This window comes from Notamacropus eugenii, chromosome 7 (assembly GCF_028372415.1).
Source record: "Notamacropus eugenii isolate mMacEug1 chromosome 7, mMacEug1.pri_v2, whole genome shotgun sequence".
Taxonomy (NCBI): domain Eukaryota; kingdom Metazoa; phylum Chordata; class Mammalia; order Diprotodontia; family Macropodidae; genus Notamacropus; species Notamacropus eugenii.
In genome coordinates, this window is record NC_092878.1 from 57,795,235 (window position 1) to 57,815,018 (window position 19,784).

General features: G+C 42.3%; 1 long non-coding RNA gene across 1 annotated transcript in view; it reads right to left on the reverse strand.

Moving 5' to 3' along the window:
* Positions 1-835: 835 nt before the first annotated feature.
* The window catches only part of LOC140513636 (uncharacterized), a 67,547-nt gene continuing 48,598 nt past the window's right edge, over positions 836-19,784 (reverse strand). Inside the window, exon 4 of the long non-coding RNA XR_011970262.1 lies at positions 836-1,503. This is a non-coding gene — a long non-coding RNA (uncharacterized lncRNA). The remainder of the gene's footprint in view (positions 1,504-19,784) is intronic.

Sequence of the window (19,784 nt, forward strand, 5' to 3'; positions counted from 1 at the left end):
GTTCCTTGAAGGCAGAAGCTATTTCTGTCTTTTTTTTACCTTGAGGCAGTCAGGTGGTGTCATGAATAGAATGATGGGCCTGCACCTGGGAAGGCCTGAGTTCAAATTTGACCTCATATATGTAGTAGCTGTGTGACTTTGGGCAAGTCACTTAACCTTGCTCTGCCTCAATTTCCTCAACTAGAAAATGGGGGGTCAGAAGAGTGCCTCCCTTGTAAAGCAGTTCATGAAAAAGATGTAATTGGCATCGCTCACCATCCTCATCAGAATCTGATTACTACCTACAGTGAAGATGAGCTCTTAAATCTCTGGAAACTCTAATTTCATGATTTTATTTCTCTAAGATTGCAAGTATGTAATTTTAATTAAAAGGCATTTATGTGTTACTAGCTTTCTTTTCGTTTTTATTTTTCAAGGGAGAAAACTGTCTAAATGTGCTATGAGAGCAATTTTTGCTAAATTTCTCATTTAAGTTAAAGTTATCCTTTTATATATATTTTAAAAATAATAGCTGACTTGCTTTTAAAGAAGCAAGCACTTAGTGGATAGTGTTTTCAATAATTCTGTGCCTGAAACAATGTTCTTTCTGTAACAGACGGCATGCCTTTTGATTATTTGTAATTCTGGTTAATATGTACTTTCGAAAGTGAAACATAAAGATTGAGTAAGCTCCCATTTTCTGTCAGTGTTAATTAACCATTTTCAGTTTCATTTCATTTCTTTGAAATCCTGTGATAGAATACAGGGGGACAAAAGGCATGCTTCTTCCCTTCCTTCCTTTCATATCTCCAACACTTAGCACTGGCAAACAGTAGATGCTTAATAAATATTTATTGACAAAGTGAAATTACTTGTATTTATTTTGAACATGTAACGGGGGTGATATGAGTACAGGTTGTCTCCCATCATGGAGTATAAGCTCCCTGAGGTCAGAGAATAGTTGAGTTTTATCTTTGTATCCCCAGAGCCTAGTGTTGTTCGTGGCACACAGATGGTGTTTAATAAATGTTTGTTGATTCAGTCTCTGCTTGAAAATCTCCAGTGGGGGGGAACCTTCCTTAGCATTCATTGAGCTGAAATATTTCTCTTTGCAACTTGTATCCATGTCCTGGCCTTTGGGGCCAAACAAAATGATTCTTATTCCCCTTCCATATAATAGCCCTTTTGTTCTAGTGGTTGGCCCCTGTCCTCTCTCTTCCAGGCTGAATATCCATAGATCTTTCAACTCATCCTCTTAAGGTACGATTTACTGTTGTCTTCTCACTGTCCTGGTCACCTTCCTCTGGTCATGCCTCAGTTCTGCCTAAAGTGAGGCATCCAGAAATGGACACCATACAATAGCTAGAGTCTGATCAGATTAGAAGGGATGAGGACTGCCACCACCATCCACTTCCCTGTTCTGGATGTCTTGTTTCTATTCATGAAATTCTAGATGAAATTAATTTGAGCTCATAGTCCACCAAAGTCCAGGGATGTGTTAATAAATGCTTAACAACTGATCTCCTGTGAAACAGATGCATGAATATTCACTGTTAAGATTAATCCATCCTGTTGACACCTTCTTGATCACGTTATTAAGTCTATACAATCAACACAATAATAAATCCAGTCCTGGTTTGTGGTGTTTGCTCTATTTCTTCTCCCCTCCCCTCCCCTCCCTTCCCCTTCCCTCTTCTCCTCTCCCCTCCTCTTTTCTCCCTCCCCCCTCCATTTCTCTGCCTCTCTTTTTTCATCCCATATTCCTGGGTGACAAGCACAAAGTCTAAGACTTGGCTAGTTCAGATTAAGATAGATCTCGCAGGGTAAGACAAGGCAAGCCAGGCAGCCCGGCTCTCGGGTTCTTACCCTACAGTCCTCTCTGTATTCTTGGAGATTCCAGGCACCAAAAGATATCAGAAAGGCCCAACAAGAATGAAGTAGAAGATAGATAAGAGGATGGAGTACTGAGAATAGACAGGGACATGGGTACCCCAGTAGGGTTGGCACCTAGCAGGGGGATGGGAAGGGATACATCAGGTCCTGGGTTTTCAGGTTTTTTTGAACACAGCTTGACCACACACAGGCTGCTTCCTAAATGACTGAAGCTTGTTACAAGCTCTTGGCTGCTGAAAAGAGGACCTTAGTTCAAAGGACGAGTGTCTCTTGTTGACTTCCTTTCAGAATTTAGAAGATAGAACCTGAGGTCTCCAGCGGGCCCAGAATTAAGTAGTTAGCATGAAAACTTTAATAGTAGTAGTAGTAGTCATTTCAGTAGTGGGTGTAGTAGTAGTAGTAAGTAGGAACAGCAGCAACAGCTAACATTTATATAGCATGATAATTTTTGCAAAGCACTTTACATATATTATTATTTCATCATTTGATCCTGACAATAACCCTGTGAAATGTAATTATCTCTAGTTCACAGATGAAAAAACTGAGGCTCAGAGTTTAAGTGAGTTGCCCAGGGTCATACGGCTAAGTATATTAGGCAGAATTTGAACTCTGGTCTTCCTGACTTCAAATCCATTACTCAATCCTGAAGTCTTGGGTCTCTCAGTATGTAAAGAGGCATACTAGGACTGTTACTCTGCCACCAAGGGTACCTGACATCAGGGAAGACCTTAAGGTCGAAGGTGGACCTTATAAGCATAGCTCCTCTTCTTTTCCTTTTCCTCCTTCCCCTCTCCCCAACAAACCAGTTCAGTCTTTGAGCTTGTTCACTTCCTCCTCATCCTTCTCTTTTCCCGACAACATCCCTTGGGCTTTGTGTGATTTGGGCTTCTGCCAAGTTGGCCCCTCTCCAGGTGGATTTAGGGGCAGGTCCCTATACTGCTGGGATGAGCACTTCCTGCGGTAAATGGACAACAGCCTAGAGTTGGAGGCTGAAGTGATTCCAAAATCCTCTCCAAAGTGTTCCCGGCATCAAGAAAGAAGGGAGGTAGAAAAGAAAATGACCCTGGCTTTTGAAGCTGACAATATCATCCCAATTCTGACTTTTTATTTTTACAGCCCTAGTTACCCTTCTCAGAATATGATTCAATTTATTAATGATCTTCCAAAAATGTGGCACTTCCTTACTTCTGCCTTAAGAAACCCTAATAAGAGATTCTCACCAATGAGGGCTGGTGTCAACTAGTCACAGAATTTCTGAGTTGGAAGGGAGTTCAGAGGCTCAGAGTCATATACTCAGAGGTATTAAAAAAGAGAGGGTGAACCCCAAGAATAGAGAGGGGCCCACCTATGGTGAGGGCTGCTGTTGTATGGCTAAGAGGGAGGCAGAATAGGTATCTCTAGCCTCTTCTCCCCCTACCCTTCTCCAAGGGAGATGTTCATTCCTGCTGGGAGGGAAGTAGGAAGCTGGGGCCAGTAACCATGCTCTGCTCTCCTCAGAGAGAAGAGGTTTGAGATTAGAAATATATCTATCTACTCCCTTAAAGATTGTAATACTAGGGGATATGATCAGAATACAACTAATTCCTGATTACTTTGCCATTTTAAGGAAGAAGGATGACCCCAAGACTTCCACATGAACACACATAGAAAATAGCAAAGAAAGCTAATTATCCAAATCAGTAGCAAAACAAAAACCAGAGAAGATATACATGGAAGAATATATGCCAGACAGCAGAGTGAAGTTCTTCCACTGGGAGTAAGATAACTCAGCTTAACTGAGAGAGCATCCTAGATCTCACCCAAGGAGAAAACTCTCCAGAGCCTCTTAAGTAGCAAGCTGTATATAGGGACATGATGGAAACTACTAGTTCCTCTCATGCTTTTCCAGAGCCTTTTCCTTAAGCAACCTGAAGTGAGATTGGCCTCTTCCATCTTCTCTCTCCACACGAGAAGCCAGGAGCATCCAGAGTGACTCAATGATCAAGGAAAAATATTTGAAATTTTTCAAGTCCCAAAGGGGATTGGCCCTGAAGGGTTCTGAAGTCCCCACTCACTTGGAGAGTTCCAAAAGGGACGAGCAAAGGCTGGAGCTTTCGGTCCTTTTGCCAACTGCTCCCCACCCCTCACTCAGGGCAGGATCTCCATCTCCACTAATAAAGAGAGAGTCTCATATCCATGGGCTTTGGGACAGGAACTACACAGCTTGATCTGGATTTGCATTAGAAAGGCAGTGAGGTAGAGAGGAAAAAGTGTTGGGTTTGGAATCAGAAAAGCTGGATTCAAAGCCTAGCTGCAACACTTCCTGGTATGCATCATGGTCTAGTGGGCAAAGTGTTGAGTTCAAAATACTGGCTCTGCTGCGTCAAAGGACAGTGACATTTCCTCCCCCTACAGGAAGAATCTCTCAGGATGAGTCAACTATTTGATTAAGAGTCAGAGGGGCTCCAGTGGGTGATTCTGGTAACAATGACTGGAGAGATTGCTAGAGACAGGGTTGAGACCCAGAAGATAAACCGCTACTAGAGATGAACCACCATGAAGTGGGGAGGGGGGGACCAGGAGTAGTCTTCTTATACCATAGTCATATGCCTAGGGCCCAGGTAAGAGGCAGGTCTGTTACTGAACAAGAAGACTGATTCAGACCTAGATATTTGCACTCCACCCCCAACCCTCCCACTCATCATGTTCCCCCACCAGGAAAGAAAGCAGATGTTATGCCCAAAGTCTTCCTGGTATTTACAGTTACATTTATAATTTCTGCCTAATTAGTTGAGAATTTGCTAGTTACATAAAGTAATTAATCACAACATTAAAAAAAAATCGTGTTTTGGCCACTTGCTACCTGTGTGATCATGAATAAATAATTTAACCTCTCCATGCCTGAATTTCCTCCTCTGCAGTAGGAAAATGTAAAATGAAAAATGAGAAGTTTGGACCGATGACTTCTGAAGTCCCTTCTGGCCTTAAATCCATATTCCCATAATCCACAAGAGACCTTAAAAGTCATGTAGTTCAACCCTCTCATTTTACAGACAAGAAAACTGGAGACCAGAGAGTGACTTGCTTAATGTCACCTAAGTAACAAGCATCAGAGGCAAGGTTTTAAACTCCGTACTTTCCCAATAAATACAACTTCTACCTGACAAGAATTCCCCTCTACAGTACACTGGAAAAGCAGTCAATCTAGCCTTTTCTTGAAGACCTCCATTCAAGGAAAACCCACTACCTTTTAAGGCATCTCTGGTTGCAGCTTACACTCTTCCCCTCTGTTCACTAGGATTTTTTTAATTAAACTTTTTCAATTAACAAAAAATCTGTTTTCTCTCCCTCCCATCTACTCCCCACTTTTAAAAAAACCCTTGTACCCTTGCAACGCATATGCAGAGTCAAGCAAAACTAATTCCCACATTGACCACATCCAAAAACCAGATGCCTCAATCTGCACCCTGGGTCTGTCACCTCTCCGTCTGGAGGTGATTTCATCATGAGTCCTCTGCATTGGTCAAAGTTCTTAATTCTTTCAAAATTGTTAGTCTTTACAATGTTGTTGTTATTGTATAAATTGTTCTCCTGGTTCTGCTCACTTCACTACGCATCAATTCATACAAGTCTTCCCAAGAGTCCCTGAAACTATGACCTTCATCATTTCTGTCATCAAACTAGAGAATTCCATTATCTTCACATACATTTGTTCCAGACTTGGTTTTTACTCAGTAGATCACCATGGATATCCCAGGACTGCAGCTTAGCTACCCCAGAAAATCTTCAAGCACTAGAGTCACTTGAGCCTTTTTGGTATTTTCCCAGGATAGAGGCAGGAAATGCAGTAGTCATGAGTCTTAGAGATCATGTCTCAGGGCTTGTCACCATTGAGATCTGTCCCACCTGCTTGGCTGAAGTCATTTGATTCTGGCTGGAAATTCAATCCTTAGCACATCAGGAGGGCTAGAATCTAGCCAGGACAGAGCAGGGCACCTTTGCTTGCAGAAAAGCCTCCTCCTGCCTGGCTACCTGAAGCTCTTAGGCAAAGCAAGCACTTTCTGGGTTCCCTGGCAGTTCTATTTCTCCCTTCTTCCAAATATTCAACAAATCTTTCTCTTTCAATTAACAAAAAATCTTTTTTATAATTTTTATTTTTATATTTGCCTCATTTTTATACTATAATTGCTCCCTTTTTCCTTTTCCTATCCAATTTTGTTGTTTAGAATCATCCCATCATATACAACTCTGCCCCAACCTTTCTTTCAAACTACCTTGGTAATGATGACAGTTTTAAGAATTTTCATACATATAATAAGTAAACAGTTTGGCCTTAAAGAGTGCCTTATAATTAGTCTTTAATATTTTCCTTATATTTCTTCTGGATCTTTTATACTGAATTTTCCATTGAGTTCTGGTCTTTTTGTTACAAATACTTAAAAGTCTTTCAGATCATCAAATGTTCTTTTTTTTTCCATTCAGGATTCAAACATTTTTTAGTACTACTATATGCCAGGCACTGTTTTGGGGGATAGAAAGATGTATATAGAAAGGAAACCTCTCATGGGAAAATAACAATAATTATAAGGTGGGAGCAGCTGAGTGGATAGAGTTCTGGGCCTGGAGTCAGGAAGACTCATCTTCCTGAGTTCAAAACTGACCTCAGACACTTACTAGCTGTGTGACCCTGGACAAGTCACTTAACCCTGTTAGCTTCAGTTTCCTCATCTGTAAAAATGAGCTGGAGAAGGAAATGGCAAGTATTTTTGCCAAGAAAACTCCAAATGGGATCACAAAGAGTTAGGCATAACTGAACAACAATGATAAATTATAACACAGACAAACAATTTAAGAGTTTCCTCATCTGTAAAAGGAAGAGATTAAACAGAATGATTTCTAAGGTTCCTTCCAGATTGTAAAATCACAAGTTCAGTGTTGGAAAGGAAGGAGTCACAGATGTCTTCTAGCCCTCTCATTTTACAGATAAGGAAACTCAGGCATCGAGAGTTGATGTAATTTGCTCAAGGTAACAGAGGTAGCAAAGTGGAAGTTTTGCCACCACTCCAATTCAATCTTTCCTTACCACTCTCACCTTTGCTAATGCAAGAACCTCTGAATTGTTATCCTTGCTTTCCTTCTCTCCCTCAAGATCCCTAAGCCCCTCCTCCGGCAGGTTAAACTTTGGAACGCTTAGCTCTTACTATTTTCGTAAAAGCTGACATTTATATAGAGATTTAAGGTTTATAGAGCACTCTACATAATATTATTTCATTTGATCATATCATTCCCTTGCTAGAAAACCTCCTCATTGCCTCCTCATTGCCAATGCTTTAGCTTGGCACGCAAAGTGCCCTCAAATGTATCTCCAATGAATATCCCACAGAAGAGCAGTCAAGCTAGTCTTGCTGAAGCAGCAACGTACCCTGAGGGAGAGAGAGAGGAGGCAGCATGTGCCAGGAAAGACAAACCAGCACCACCATCTTGATTGCCATATCCCCTCAGACCCAAGAACTTTGGGAATAGCAGTAACTCCCAAGCCAACAGATCTACTTCCATCCCAGTCCTCACAGTCATCATTGACAGGGGAAGTTATTACAAAGAATAGATCCACCTCCCTCATCTCCACCAGCAATAACTACTGACCAACTGCTATCAACTGGCAGAAAAGTACAGGAACCAGGAATGGAAGCACCCCTCAGACACTGGTACTGCTTCTAGCCTAGCTCTCATGGCTTTCACCAACTGTCAACCCAGTGCCATCCAAAGAACAGGTGAATCAGCTTAATTGAAGCAGCAAAGCACCCTGAGGGAGACAGAGGAGTCAGTGTGTGCCAAGCAAGTCAAACTACTACCACCACCTTGACCACCATCTTCTCTCAGACTCTGATAGACAGAATTCAGGATCCTATGCCCAAGAGCTTTGGATATAGCAATGTTTCCATTCCAGCGTGCTCAGTCATCATCCTGGGAAACAACTCTTATGGAAATGAAGCCTGGCCTTCAAGTACAACTACTGAAGACCCAGAAGATAAAGTCCTTGTCACAAGAGTCCTTGACACTGTCAACTAGTTCAATGTCAGAAAATAATATAATTTTATCAGTGGAAATGGCATTAAAGAAGAGGCATTTTAACTCTATGTGTATCTCTCATTCTTACATATGTTTCTTGTGAACATATTGTTGGATTCTGATTTTTAATCCATTATGCTATGCATTTCCATTTTATGGAACAGTTCATCCTATTCACATTCAAAGTTATGCTATTAGTATATACTAATAGTATTAGTTATACTATAAGTTATACAATATGTGAATTTCGCTTCATCTTATTTTTCTCACTATTTTCCTTCTCAACCTCTCTTTCTACCCTATCTCTATTACCTTATTAATGGTAGCCATCTCTAAGGCAGGAATGGAGGAGAGAGAAGGAAAAAAAAGCAATTTACAAGACAAATTTATTATATATTTAAAAGGAATAGCAAGTTGTACATAATCGATTTGCAATTTAATGTGCAATCATCTTTTTTATTATACTATGTTATGGAAATGTTTGTTTTATTCCATAAATTAAAAATAAAATAAATTTTTTAAAAAGAAGAGGCATTGGTATACATTTGCTTTGCTGCTGCACTCACTGTAAGGTCAATGGGGGTTTCCATCTGACATAGCTAAAACCTTACATATGTGTTGTCTCCTCCATTAAAATGTGAGCTCCTTGAGAGCAGGAACCGTCTTACTTTTCCGTTTGTATCTTCAGCATGTGGCACAGTGATTTCTTTGAACTTAGTAAAATTTTTATTCACTGATTTACTCACAGAAGCCTCTTCTCCAACCAAGGGTTATTTTTTGCCCCTCAATGATTTCTCATTCTCTTCCATTTTGATATCTTTGCTTATATAATTCCCCCTGCCTGCAGTACCCTCTTTACCACCTCTTCTTTTAAAACCTTTCAGGGTCCTTCCAAGAAGTGCATTAAGTGAACCGGACATCCCTTAATTGTGTCTGCCACATAGTGTCTGCCATAGATCTGCTCTGAATCTTCCTGTCATGGCAAGACACTGGCTCCCACTCCATTCTTTGAATTTTATATTTCCACTAAAAAAGGTGCAATTGGAAAAGACCCTGATGTTGGAAAAGGTTGAAGGCAAAAATAGAAGAGGACAGCAGAGGGTAAGATGGATAGATAGTGTCATGGAAGCAATGAACAGACTTTGGGAGATAGTGGAGGGTCATGAAGGATCAGACATGACTGAATAACAACAATCATTAAGAAGAAGACCCCTTTCCTGGTGGCAGTAGCAGCCTGATCCATTGAAGTGGTCTCTGGGAAGTTTCTGGGACTAGGTGGGAGAGCTCCACAGGATTAACCTGTCTCTCCATTCCCCAGCTCATTCCTCCCTGGTGTGACATGCTGCCCTTCCATCAGCCCCATAGAAATATGGATGGAGAGCTGGGAGGGACTTCAGATAACATCTAGTTTAACCTCCTTGTTTTATGGATGAGGAAATGGAGGCCCACAGAGGTTGTCATTCACCTGAACCCCTGATCCTCTTGACTCCAAGTTCAGCACTCTCTTCAGCAAACAACTCAGGCTGCTTCTCGGGTATCTCCCAGCTGTAAGCACTCTGGAGGGCCCCAGGGAACTAGCCACACACTCTCCAGAACAGCTGTCATCTTCCTCTGACATCCAAAATTTCTTCCTTCCCTCCCCTTTCTCTTCCAGCTCCATGCTAATGACCATGGAGCATTCCTGCTCCATGTTGCACCAGATGATGAGTTACTAGATTGCCATTCATGTGTATGTATGTATATGTTTGTAAACATTTGGTTATATAGCCCAAGAGAGTTTCTTGGAAGGTGGGAATGGATAAGAACAGAAAGTCCTCTTTCCTCCTTTCCCATTAGAAGCATTGACTGAAGGATTCTGATATCTTGCAGTAATAAATATCAAATTCCTATGACTTTTCAGGTTGAAACTGGTAACGGAATCATAGGGTCATAGATTCAGAGATGGCAGGAATCTTGGAGAACACTGAATCCTTTCATTTTACAGATGAAAAAATTGAGGCCTAGGGAATATAAGTGACTTGCCTAGGGTCACAGTTGATAAATATCCATAGCAGGATTTGAACTAAGGTCTTCTTGACTCCAAGGCTATGCCTCCTTGTATTAACCAGCCCTGAGCTGCTAGTGGGTATCACATGCCCCTACGTACATGGTAACTTCTCCCCTACCTCAAGACCTCAGACCCTGCTATAATCCCCCACCATAGTCTCATGTGTAGGCTGTGAACCAGGAGGTGAGTTGTGTGGAAAGCTAGTTATAGGTTCATAGGGTCATAGATTTAAAGCTGGAAGTAACCTTAGAGGCCAGTGAGTACAAACCCTTTATTTTACAAAGGAAGAACCTGAGGTCCAGAGTGGTGAGGTGACCTTGCCTGAGGTGATACATGTAGCAAGCAGAAGAGCTGAGATTCAAACCCTGGTCCACTGATTTAGAATCCAGTTTGCTCTCTTCTGTTTCTCCATGGCTCCTGGAGAATGGAATGAAACCTGTTAATTCTGTGGTTTTCATTCCAAGTCCCACAGGGAGCTGAAGGTTCAAAGGGGTGTGTGTGTGTGTGTGTGTGTGTGTGTGTGTGTGTGTGTGTGTGTGTGTGTGTGTGTGTGTGTGTTTGTGAAAGAGAGAGAGAGAAGGAGAGAGACAGAGACACAGAGACAGAGACAGAGATAGAGAAATGATGGGTTGTTCCTCCCCCTGGATTTCCATGATGAGAACTTTGGAAGAATAGAGTAAGACCTGGTACCTGGGATTGGTACTGGATGTTTTAGTGTCCTTCAGAGCTCAAATATTGACTTAGATTACTGTCCTATTCACTATCTTGACACTAGATCCAGACGGCTGCAGAGGAGAAAGTGAGGCTGGTGACCTTGCATAGCTCTCCCTCACTTAAATCCCATTGACTTGCAAGTCATGACATCACCTTCTTGATTCCATAGTACTCTTCGAAAATGCCGAACAGCAGCAGCAGCAGCAACCTTGATTAAACCACTGAACATCTCTAAGCCTCCTCTACTCTATGAACAGAGGGAATCTGGGCTACATGGTTTCTTAGGTCTCTTATAGATCTGAAAATTTGTTCATCTGTGGCTAGCAGTTTATCTATGTTCACTTAGGATGAAGTAAGGGAAGATTTAAATTGAGGCAAAAGAGATTTAGGAGACTAAAGGAGGAATTCCCATATTAAAGTAGGCTACTGGGGGTAAGCTATAGAATCTGTTGTCATAATAATGAAAAAAGGTAGGAAAGAGTTCTGGGGTACCAGATCTCAAACTATACTACAATGCAATAATTGTCAAAATGCTTTGATACTGTAAAAAATAGAATTTGATCAGGAACATATTAGGTTCTCCACACACGGAAGCAACTAAGTACAGTAGCCTAGTGTCTGATGAACCCAAAGATTCCAGCTATTGGAGTAAGAGCTCATTATTCCACAAACACTTCTGGGAAAATTGGAAAATAGTCTCACAGAAACTAGATGTAGATTAACATCTTATATCTTATATCAGTTGGTATGTGACAGACATAAAAGGTGACACCATAAACAAATTAGAGGAGCAAGGAAGAAACTACCTTTCAGATCTATAGAGAGAGGAAGAAAAAAACTCACGACCCAAAGATGGAGAGGATTACAGAACATAAAATGGACAATTTTGATGATATGCAAAACTTTAAACTGCTGTACAGACAAAACCAATTTAGCTAAAATTTAAAAGGAAGTAGGTAGCTGGGAGAAAAAAAATCTTTGCAGCAAATTTCTATGATAAGTTCTCATTTCTACAATTTATAGGGAATGGATTCAATTTTATAAGAATAAGAGCCATTCCCCATGACACATGATGAAAGGATATAAATGGGCAGTTTTCAGAGGAAGAACTCCAACCTACTAAAAGTCATAAGAAAAAATACTTCAAATCACTAATAATTAAAGGAATGCAGATTAAAGCAATTTTTCATCCATCAGATTAGCAAAATTGAGAGAAAAGAAAAATGACAAATGTTGGAGGGACTATGGGAAAACAAGTACATTAATGCACTGTTTGTGTAGCTATGAATTGGTCCAATAATTCTGGAAAGTAATTTGGAATTGTGTCCCAACAAGTTACTAAACTGTGCTTATCCCTTGACCAGGGATACTACTACTAAGTCTAAAACTCGAAAAGATCAAAGAAAGAGGAAAAGGACCTATAGGTACAAAAATATTTATTGTAGTTCTTTTTACGGTGACAAAAAAACCTAAAAATTAAGGGGGTACCCATCAATTCATGAATGATGAAACAAATTTTATATATATATATATATAATGAATGTAATGGAATACTATTGTGCTTTATGAAATGATAAAGGGCATGATTCCAGGGAAACTTGGGAAGACTTATATGAACTGAAATGGAATGAAGTGAGTAGAACTAGAATAACGCATATAATAACTTAAACACTGTAAAGGAAATCAACTTTGAAAGACTTAAGAATTCTCACCAATGCAGTGACCAGCTGCACTGACCACCTCCAGACAGAGAGGTGATGAACTAAGGTTGCAGACTGAGACATATGTTTTGCATATGGCCAATGTGGAAATCTGTTTTGTTTTGACTTGACATAACTGTTACAAGGGTGGTATTTTTCTTTCTTTTTTTCAATAGGGGAGTGGGGAGAAAATAGATTTTTGTTAATTTAAAAATGTATTTATAATAATCTGCCAAAGTTATAATAAAAAGACATCTATCCTTTGAATAATAATAACTTCCACTTGTAGCACTTTAAGCTCTACAAAGCTACATCCAGCAGGAGATTGGACTCGACAAACTTTGGAAATATCCTTTAGCTATGTGATTATTAAAAGGAATCAACATGACTGTTGAGTGCCAGACAGAAGCTTTGAAGGGTGCCTTTCCACAAATACTTCTGCCCTTTCTCCATTGTGATTTTTACTTTTGGCTTTACCATTATCTGTCTTCTGCAGCTGTGAGAGGACTAGGGCACTGCGCCTTGTGAAAGGAGTTTGGGGTTGCGTCCAAAGGAAAAGGAATAGTTTGATAAACTGTCTCCTCTGTCTTGTGAATATTATTCTCACTACTCCTCCAGAACCACTTTATCCTCCTGATTCCTTTCTCTTGGCACTAAGTATTAAGTAGCTCCTCAGTAGTACCTTACCCTCATGTACCTAAACTGGCCTCTTCCCTACTAGTGTCCTGGAGAGTAGCCCTAAATATTTACTGGGTACCAACAACAACTTAGCTTCGCCTCATCCCTAGGCTGCATCTCTGGGCCCCTGGCTATTGCCCAGAGAGTTAGCCGAACCCTAAGGAGAGACGCCAATGGAATTCTTGTCTTGGGCATGAGATGGAACAGAGCTTGGATGAAGCAGAGAAGTCCCCAAACTGAAAAGCTGGATGCCATACTGTCCACCAGGGTAGACCTGAGTGAAGCAATGCCTATACAACATTGTGAGTGATATCAACCAAAGACATGTCTTAGCCACTGTGTCCCCTCTTCTTCCTCTTCTGGGCTTCAGGTATTCTACCATCCTTTCCTCTACTTCAAAAGAACAGAGGAACTTGGCAATCTTGGTTGCATTTTATTTTAATGTGTAAGTTCTCCAAATGGCTTTCTGATACATTTCTAGAGATCAATTCCTTGGAAAAATCACTAGGCAGATACCAGGAGGGCACAGGAGAGAAATCCTTGGCATTGGTCTTTGTTTTCTTTCTCATTCCAGGCTAGGTCCTACTAGTGGATGGGAGGTCTGAACTGGCTGCTTCTGGGGAGCCAGCTAGCAGGAGGCTGAATGGGAGGTGAGTCATTAATCACCATTATTCATGATGAATTATGTAACATGTAGTGCTGTACCAGGCACTATAAGGAACATGTAAAATGCAATTTCTACTCAGGAAGAGCTATACTGACAAATGTGTTCAGGTAGAACTGGTGCCTACCACATAGATTCTGTAGAGTGGAGAGAGAAAAATGGATCTGTCTTTGGCTTAAAGGGTGCATGGGTTGGGGGAAAAGGGGGGAAGGGACAGACTATTCTGACTTGAGATTTGAAGCTATAAGATAGACTTTGTAGGATGATAAATTTAGAAGATTTAGATTTAGATAGATTTAGAGACTCTCTAGTGGTTTTCATGTTACCAATGTGGAAACCAAGACTCAAAGAAGTTAAATGATTTACCCAAGGTCACATGGGTCAGAGCTCAAATTAGATCTTGAATCCCAGGATTCCAAATTCAACATTCCTTCTGATGAACGAAGGGTCAGTTTTTTTAAGGATAATCCAGTTTTTTCTGAGGATCTCCATGTGGGGAAATATCTCTCTAGCCCATCATTTTCTGGGATGCCCTGACCATGCCCCCTTTGCCTCTGCTTCCCATTCCCAGGCTCAGCTCAGTATTTCTCTCTGGGTGGCCTTGAATTACAGATGGTGCTGTGAAAACCTTGACCCTGGAGGATATAAAATAGAAAAGGCCATGAGTCCAAGTCCAATAAGCAGGGAGATGTTGAAAGAAAAGATCCCTCGCACCTTCAGGTGACAGGATGCCATGAGACCTTCACGGATCTCTTCCAGCTCAAATTTCACCGATGATTTAAAGCAGGGTCAGTGCCCACCAGAGTAGTTTACTGGCAGCTACAGAAATGCAGGAATCCTGGGGTTTCTGGGGCCAGAAAGAGTGGGGAGAGGCCTCCTCATTCTGGGAAGGAGTTAAAGGACCAGATAGGAATGCTCTTTTGTAGAAGGACCCCCACCCCTTTCCCAAGGCCCTCCCTGCCCCCTAGTTCTTTCTTTATTTCCCTGTTGCTCTAACCACTTTGGGGGAAAGAAGGATGAATATTAAGTGAGAGCTTAGTTACCTAACTCTGAGGCAAAATTCAAGGGAAAGGAACAGTGAATGAAAAGCCATGTTTTTGTGAAGACAGAGAAGCAGAGTAGAGAGTGACAAAGAAAGGAGGATATACAGAATTTAGGAGTGGGAAACAAAGTCTGCTTCTATCAGATTGCATAGGGCTGCTCCAGAGAAGGTACTTCTTGTCAGACGAGGCCTCTGCCCAGTTGGAACCACTGTAGGGGCCTGGGTTGGGACCCAAGGCTGAGCATAGCCTAGCCAGGCTGGCGGCAGAGAGGTATTGGTGTGGAGCCCAAGTCAGCAGGGAGAGAGAGATTTCATTTCAATCTTCACAGCACCTCGAAGCAAACAAATTCTTCCCCCTCCTTCCCCCCACTCCCTGGAGCCCCCAGGGGGGCATTTCTTGCCTAATTCTCTCCGGGTGCTGGCAGCCAATCCCACTGTCTTGCTAATGCTGACCAGATGGTGCTTGTCTCTCTTCCTCTAGCCCAGCTACCGTCCTACACTTCCCTCCAGTCTCCAGCTGTTCTCAGGCCTCTGACATGTCCCAGCCCTCCAGGGGAGACAAGATAAAGCCCCATTCAAGGGCTTTCCATTCACGAAAATGACCAGCTAGAGACTCTGCTAGCCAGTGGACAGCAACAGCAAACCAACCTTGCCCATGATGGGCCAGAGGTGCCTCCCTCAGCCAGGGAGCCTGCCCCATGACCCCTCAGTGGCAACAGGAATGACAGCAAGAATTTCCAGGGTTAGAGATGGAGTTAGCTTCCAGGTAAGTTCCTTGGGAAGGAATTTTGCCTCACCTGGCTCTAGTCTCTTCAAGCTCAGCTCTCCCAAACACAACCAACCCTGCCTTTGATGGGGGGGTTGAGCTACATCATTAGTGTGAGGCAATAAAAAGGTCACAGCCCCAAAATCATCATCCACTGACACCTAACCCAGTTTTTCCCTGCCCTGGGAACTTAGTGAGAGACGCTGATGAGCAATGATTTCTACCCCAAAAGCAAATGTCTAGTTTCTTCATCTGAGCTCACATTCCCACATGCACAATTCACATACTCTTAGGGAGGACACGCCTATACAACCACATGAATATAAAAGCCCAGCAGATGTATAGAATATATCAACCACTTTTGAGAAATGGTTTTATGGGTAAAGGAATGAACCAGTTAATCTCCAGAAATTCCTTTACACCCTGGGGTTCTATGGAGAAATGCCCATGCACATGGAGATTAGATACTCGTGGCTCTGTGGAACATATAATGTAGGCACAAAGAAGTGGCTAGGTACCAAGGTGCATAGAACTGGAGTAAGGACACCTACTAACTGTGTGGCCCTGAGCAAGTCATTTAACTTCTCTCAGCCTCAGTTTCATCATCTATAAAATGGAGATCTTAAATTAGTACCCACCTTCCTGGGTTGGTGTGATTAACATATGAGATAACAAAGCACTTTACAGACCCTCCGTAAATGCTTTGCTGCTGCTGCTGTTTGATCTTTTCTGACGACTTGTGAGGTAGGTGTTGTTGATATCATTCCCATTTTACAGTTGAAGAAACTGAGGCAAGCAAAGGTTAAATTACCTGTCCAGGCTCTCTTTGTTGTTATGCTGATTTATGCTGTCACTTTGTGACTTGTTTTCTTGGCAAAGACACTGGAGCAGTTTGCCATTTCATTTTACAGATGAGGAAATTGAAGCAAATGGGGTTAAGTGACTTGCCCAGGGTCACTCAGCTACGAAGTGTCTGAGGCTAGATTTAAACTCGGTCTTCCTGACTCCAGGCCCCAAGCCCACTGTGCCACCTAGCTTCCAAATAAACACTAACTGTTTTTATCCACCAAGGTACGTCATAGGCTTTAGGGATCTTCTCTAAACCGGAGTTATAGGCATTCCCTATTCTAGGGAATGAGTGACCATGTTCTTTCTCAAGAATAGTCTGCTAAAAGAAAAAATTGACAGAATCTGAATGTAGATCAAAGCACACTATTTTCATTTTTTTTCTTTTGGCCTGTTTTTCTTTTATGTGACTAATATGGAAATGTATTTTACATGATCACACACATATAACCTATATCAAATTGTTTGCCATCTTAGGGAGGGGGGAGACAGAAAAATTTGAAACTCAAAACTTTTTAAAAAGTGAACATTTAAAATTGTCTTTACATGTAATCAGAAAAAATAAAATACTGTTTTTTTAAAAAGAAAAAAAGAGGTGTCTGGTTATCCATCTTGGCTCTGATGCATAGTAGAATAACGAGTAAGGTCATTTTATATCTTTGAAGAGACCTAGAAGTGCTAAGGTCATAAGATTGTAGATTTAGAAGTACAAGGGGCCTTAGAGATCATTCAGTCCAAAGTCCTCATTTTACAGGTAAGGAGGGAAAAAGTAACGTCTGAGGTCACACAAGTAGTGTTCGAAGATGTGGGCTTTGAAGCTAAGTCCTCTAATTCCAAATCCAATCACCTTTCCACTAAATCATGATGTCTGCTCTCTGCACATAAGCCAGAATGGCTGGGATGTTCTATGAACTCAGCTGATCACAGCAAGCAATAGCAGCACACACTGTTCCCCCTGCTCTCTTCCCTTTGTCCCTTCCTCCCCCCGCACCAATCCCATTCCCAACCCAACAAGATTTTGGACACAGCTGGACAAAGGCAGTGGGGGCCCATCTCCAGCCCAACTTGGGAGGCCAATAACATTGGATTTAATCATTATGGGCGGCGTCTAACAACTGTCTGCGATCCTGTCTACTCAAAGGAGAGGGAAGTTTTACATCTAGCCAATGTCCCCTGTGGCTCCAATCCAGGGTAAAGCCTGCCTGCCTGCTTTTTCTCTTTTTTTCCGTACTGAAAATTAGACCTCCCAGAGGACATGCAAAGGGATGAAGAAGCCTCATCTGAATTCTGTCCTTCTAATAGTGGAACTGAGAAGGGCCCCATGAGGGAATGCCTTGAGAGCAAATATCTCTTTCCAGTGGTAGAGAAAGCTGGATTCTCCCCTTCCCCCTAGTCTGGCTATGTTATAGCTCTGGGAATTTAGACTCTCTCTGCCAACCAGAGTAAATGAGGTCCCCGGATAGCCGTGGTCTGGCTGGCATTTCCTGTGTTGGCTTTGGCTGGCGACTGCAATACAAATGGGTCACCCTTTCAGCCTGTGCCAGGTCAATTGGGCATGTCTTGGACTTTTGGGCACCACTGACTTCTGTCCCCATGGCCCCAGAGGGAATCCTACTAGAAGCATTCTGGGCTGTCCTAGTCAATTCTCTCCTTTTGTGTGCAATGAGCTCTCTCCCTATCCCATCCAAATCTGGCTAGTCCTCAGTTTAGCTTGTCTCAACACAGGTTTTTCAGGGCCCTGAAAAGGGAACACTTGGGATTTTCAACCCTCTGGAACATTTCTGGGTGGAAGTTCTGCTCTCCCCCTGCATCCTTTACTACCTTCCTGTCTCTTTGGACTGAGACAGGTTCCCCAGGGACCCTGGGAACTGGTGCCCCGGTACCAGTCCAATCAAAGCTTCCATACCCCACCAGTGACCTAGTTGCTGAAGGAGGCACCCTTAAGCCGGGAAAGCATTGGCCAAAACATTATTTTCCATAGCAAACTCTCCAGACAAAGGTCCACAGGCTGCTCTAATCAAAGCTTGCTGCCTTATTTGGGCTTGTAGAACACTGCTTCCTTGGGTAACACATGGATCTCCATACGTGTACATGTGCACATACATTCAAGAACTCAGTTTTGGGGGGATGTGATGGAGAATATAACTTTTTCAGACAATGAGATTGGGCCTCCTCGTCCCCCCCCCCCCCCCCCCCCAGGCAGAAAAGCAACCCACTCAAGGTCATTCGATGAATCACTTTTGCCATTGTTGAGTCATTTCAATCATGTCCGGTTCTTTGTGACCCCATCTGGGGTTTTCTAGGCAAAGATTTGCCATTTCCTTTTCCAGCTCATTTTACAAATGAAGAAACTGAGGCAAACAGGTGACTTGCCCAGGAGTCACACAGCTAGTAAGTCTCTGGAGCCAGATTTGAACTCAGGGAGATGAGTCTATCCACTGTACCACCTACCTGTCCTCACTAGCCCCGCCCAAAACCCAATGAGAGGCTGTTGTGGTATGGTGGATGGAATCTGTAACATCTGAATGATAACGATAGCATTAGTGTGATTCTCACATGAAGTAACATAATAAAATGGCAAATTTTAATATGTTATATGAATGTGAACTCTTCTTATCTTCCTCCTTAACCTGGCAGCTTTCCCAGCATACCTCAGGTGACAAAATCAGGGGATTCCCCTTTTCCTTCCCAACAGTTTAGGCCTGGGGAAAGTTTCAATTACTACTCTCAGGCAGGGATTCTTAACCTTTTTTGTGTTCTAAACTTTGGCAATCTGGTGAACCCTATGATCCCCTTCTCTGATTTGTTGGTTTTTAAAAATTCATAATTGGAGGAAATGCAAATTTCGTTTAGAGGAAAGTGAAAGTAAAGGTGTAATATTTCCTTCCAAGCTCACAGACCTTGTAAAATCTCTTCATGGACTCCTTGGGAGTCTGGGGTCCTGGGGTAAAGAATTCATGTTCTAGTGCTTCTGTTTGCTCTGGTTTCTCTAGAGGAGACGGAAGAGCTCAAGAAATGGAGACATCCTGACTCACTCTAGAACTGTCATTTTCAGTCTCAGGGAGGCTGCCACAGGAAGCTGAAAGCAAGGTCTCTTCTTGTCCACCTGCCTCCATCTCCTTAGGACATCCCCAACTTCACATTCAGATTCACTGTCCTCCTATGCACTGTTTTCTCAACTAACATTTTTTTGGCTCCAAGTCTCTGGGATACTGAACTGTCCCAAGCAAGAGGCATTCGTGATGCTTATTTTCCCAAAGAACAGAGCCTGTAACACAATCAGGCTCTCTGTGTGCTGGCGCCACCCTCATCAGACTTCTCTGCCTGAGCTGCCCTCGATCCCCTCCCCAGTGCCTGGTTGGGGGACAGGCGAGCTCCTCATAGAGTCCAGGAATAGGCCTGACCCC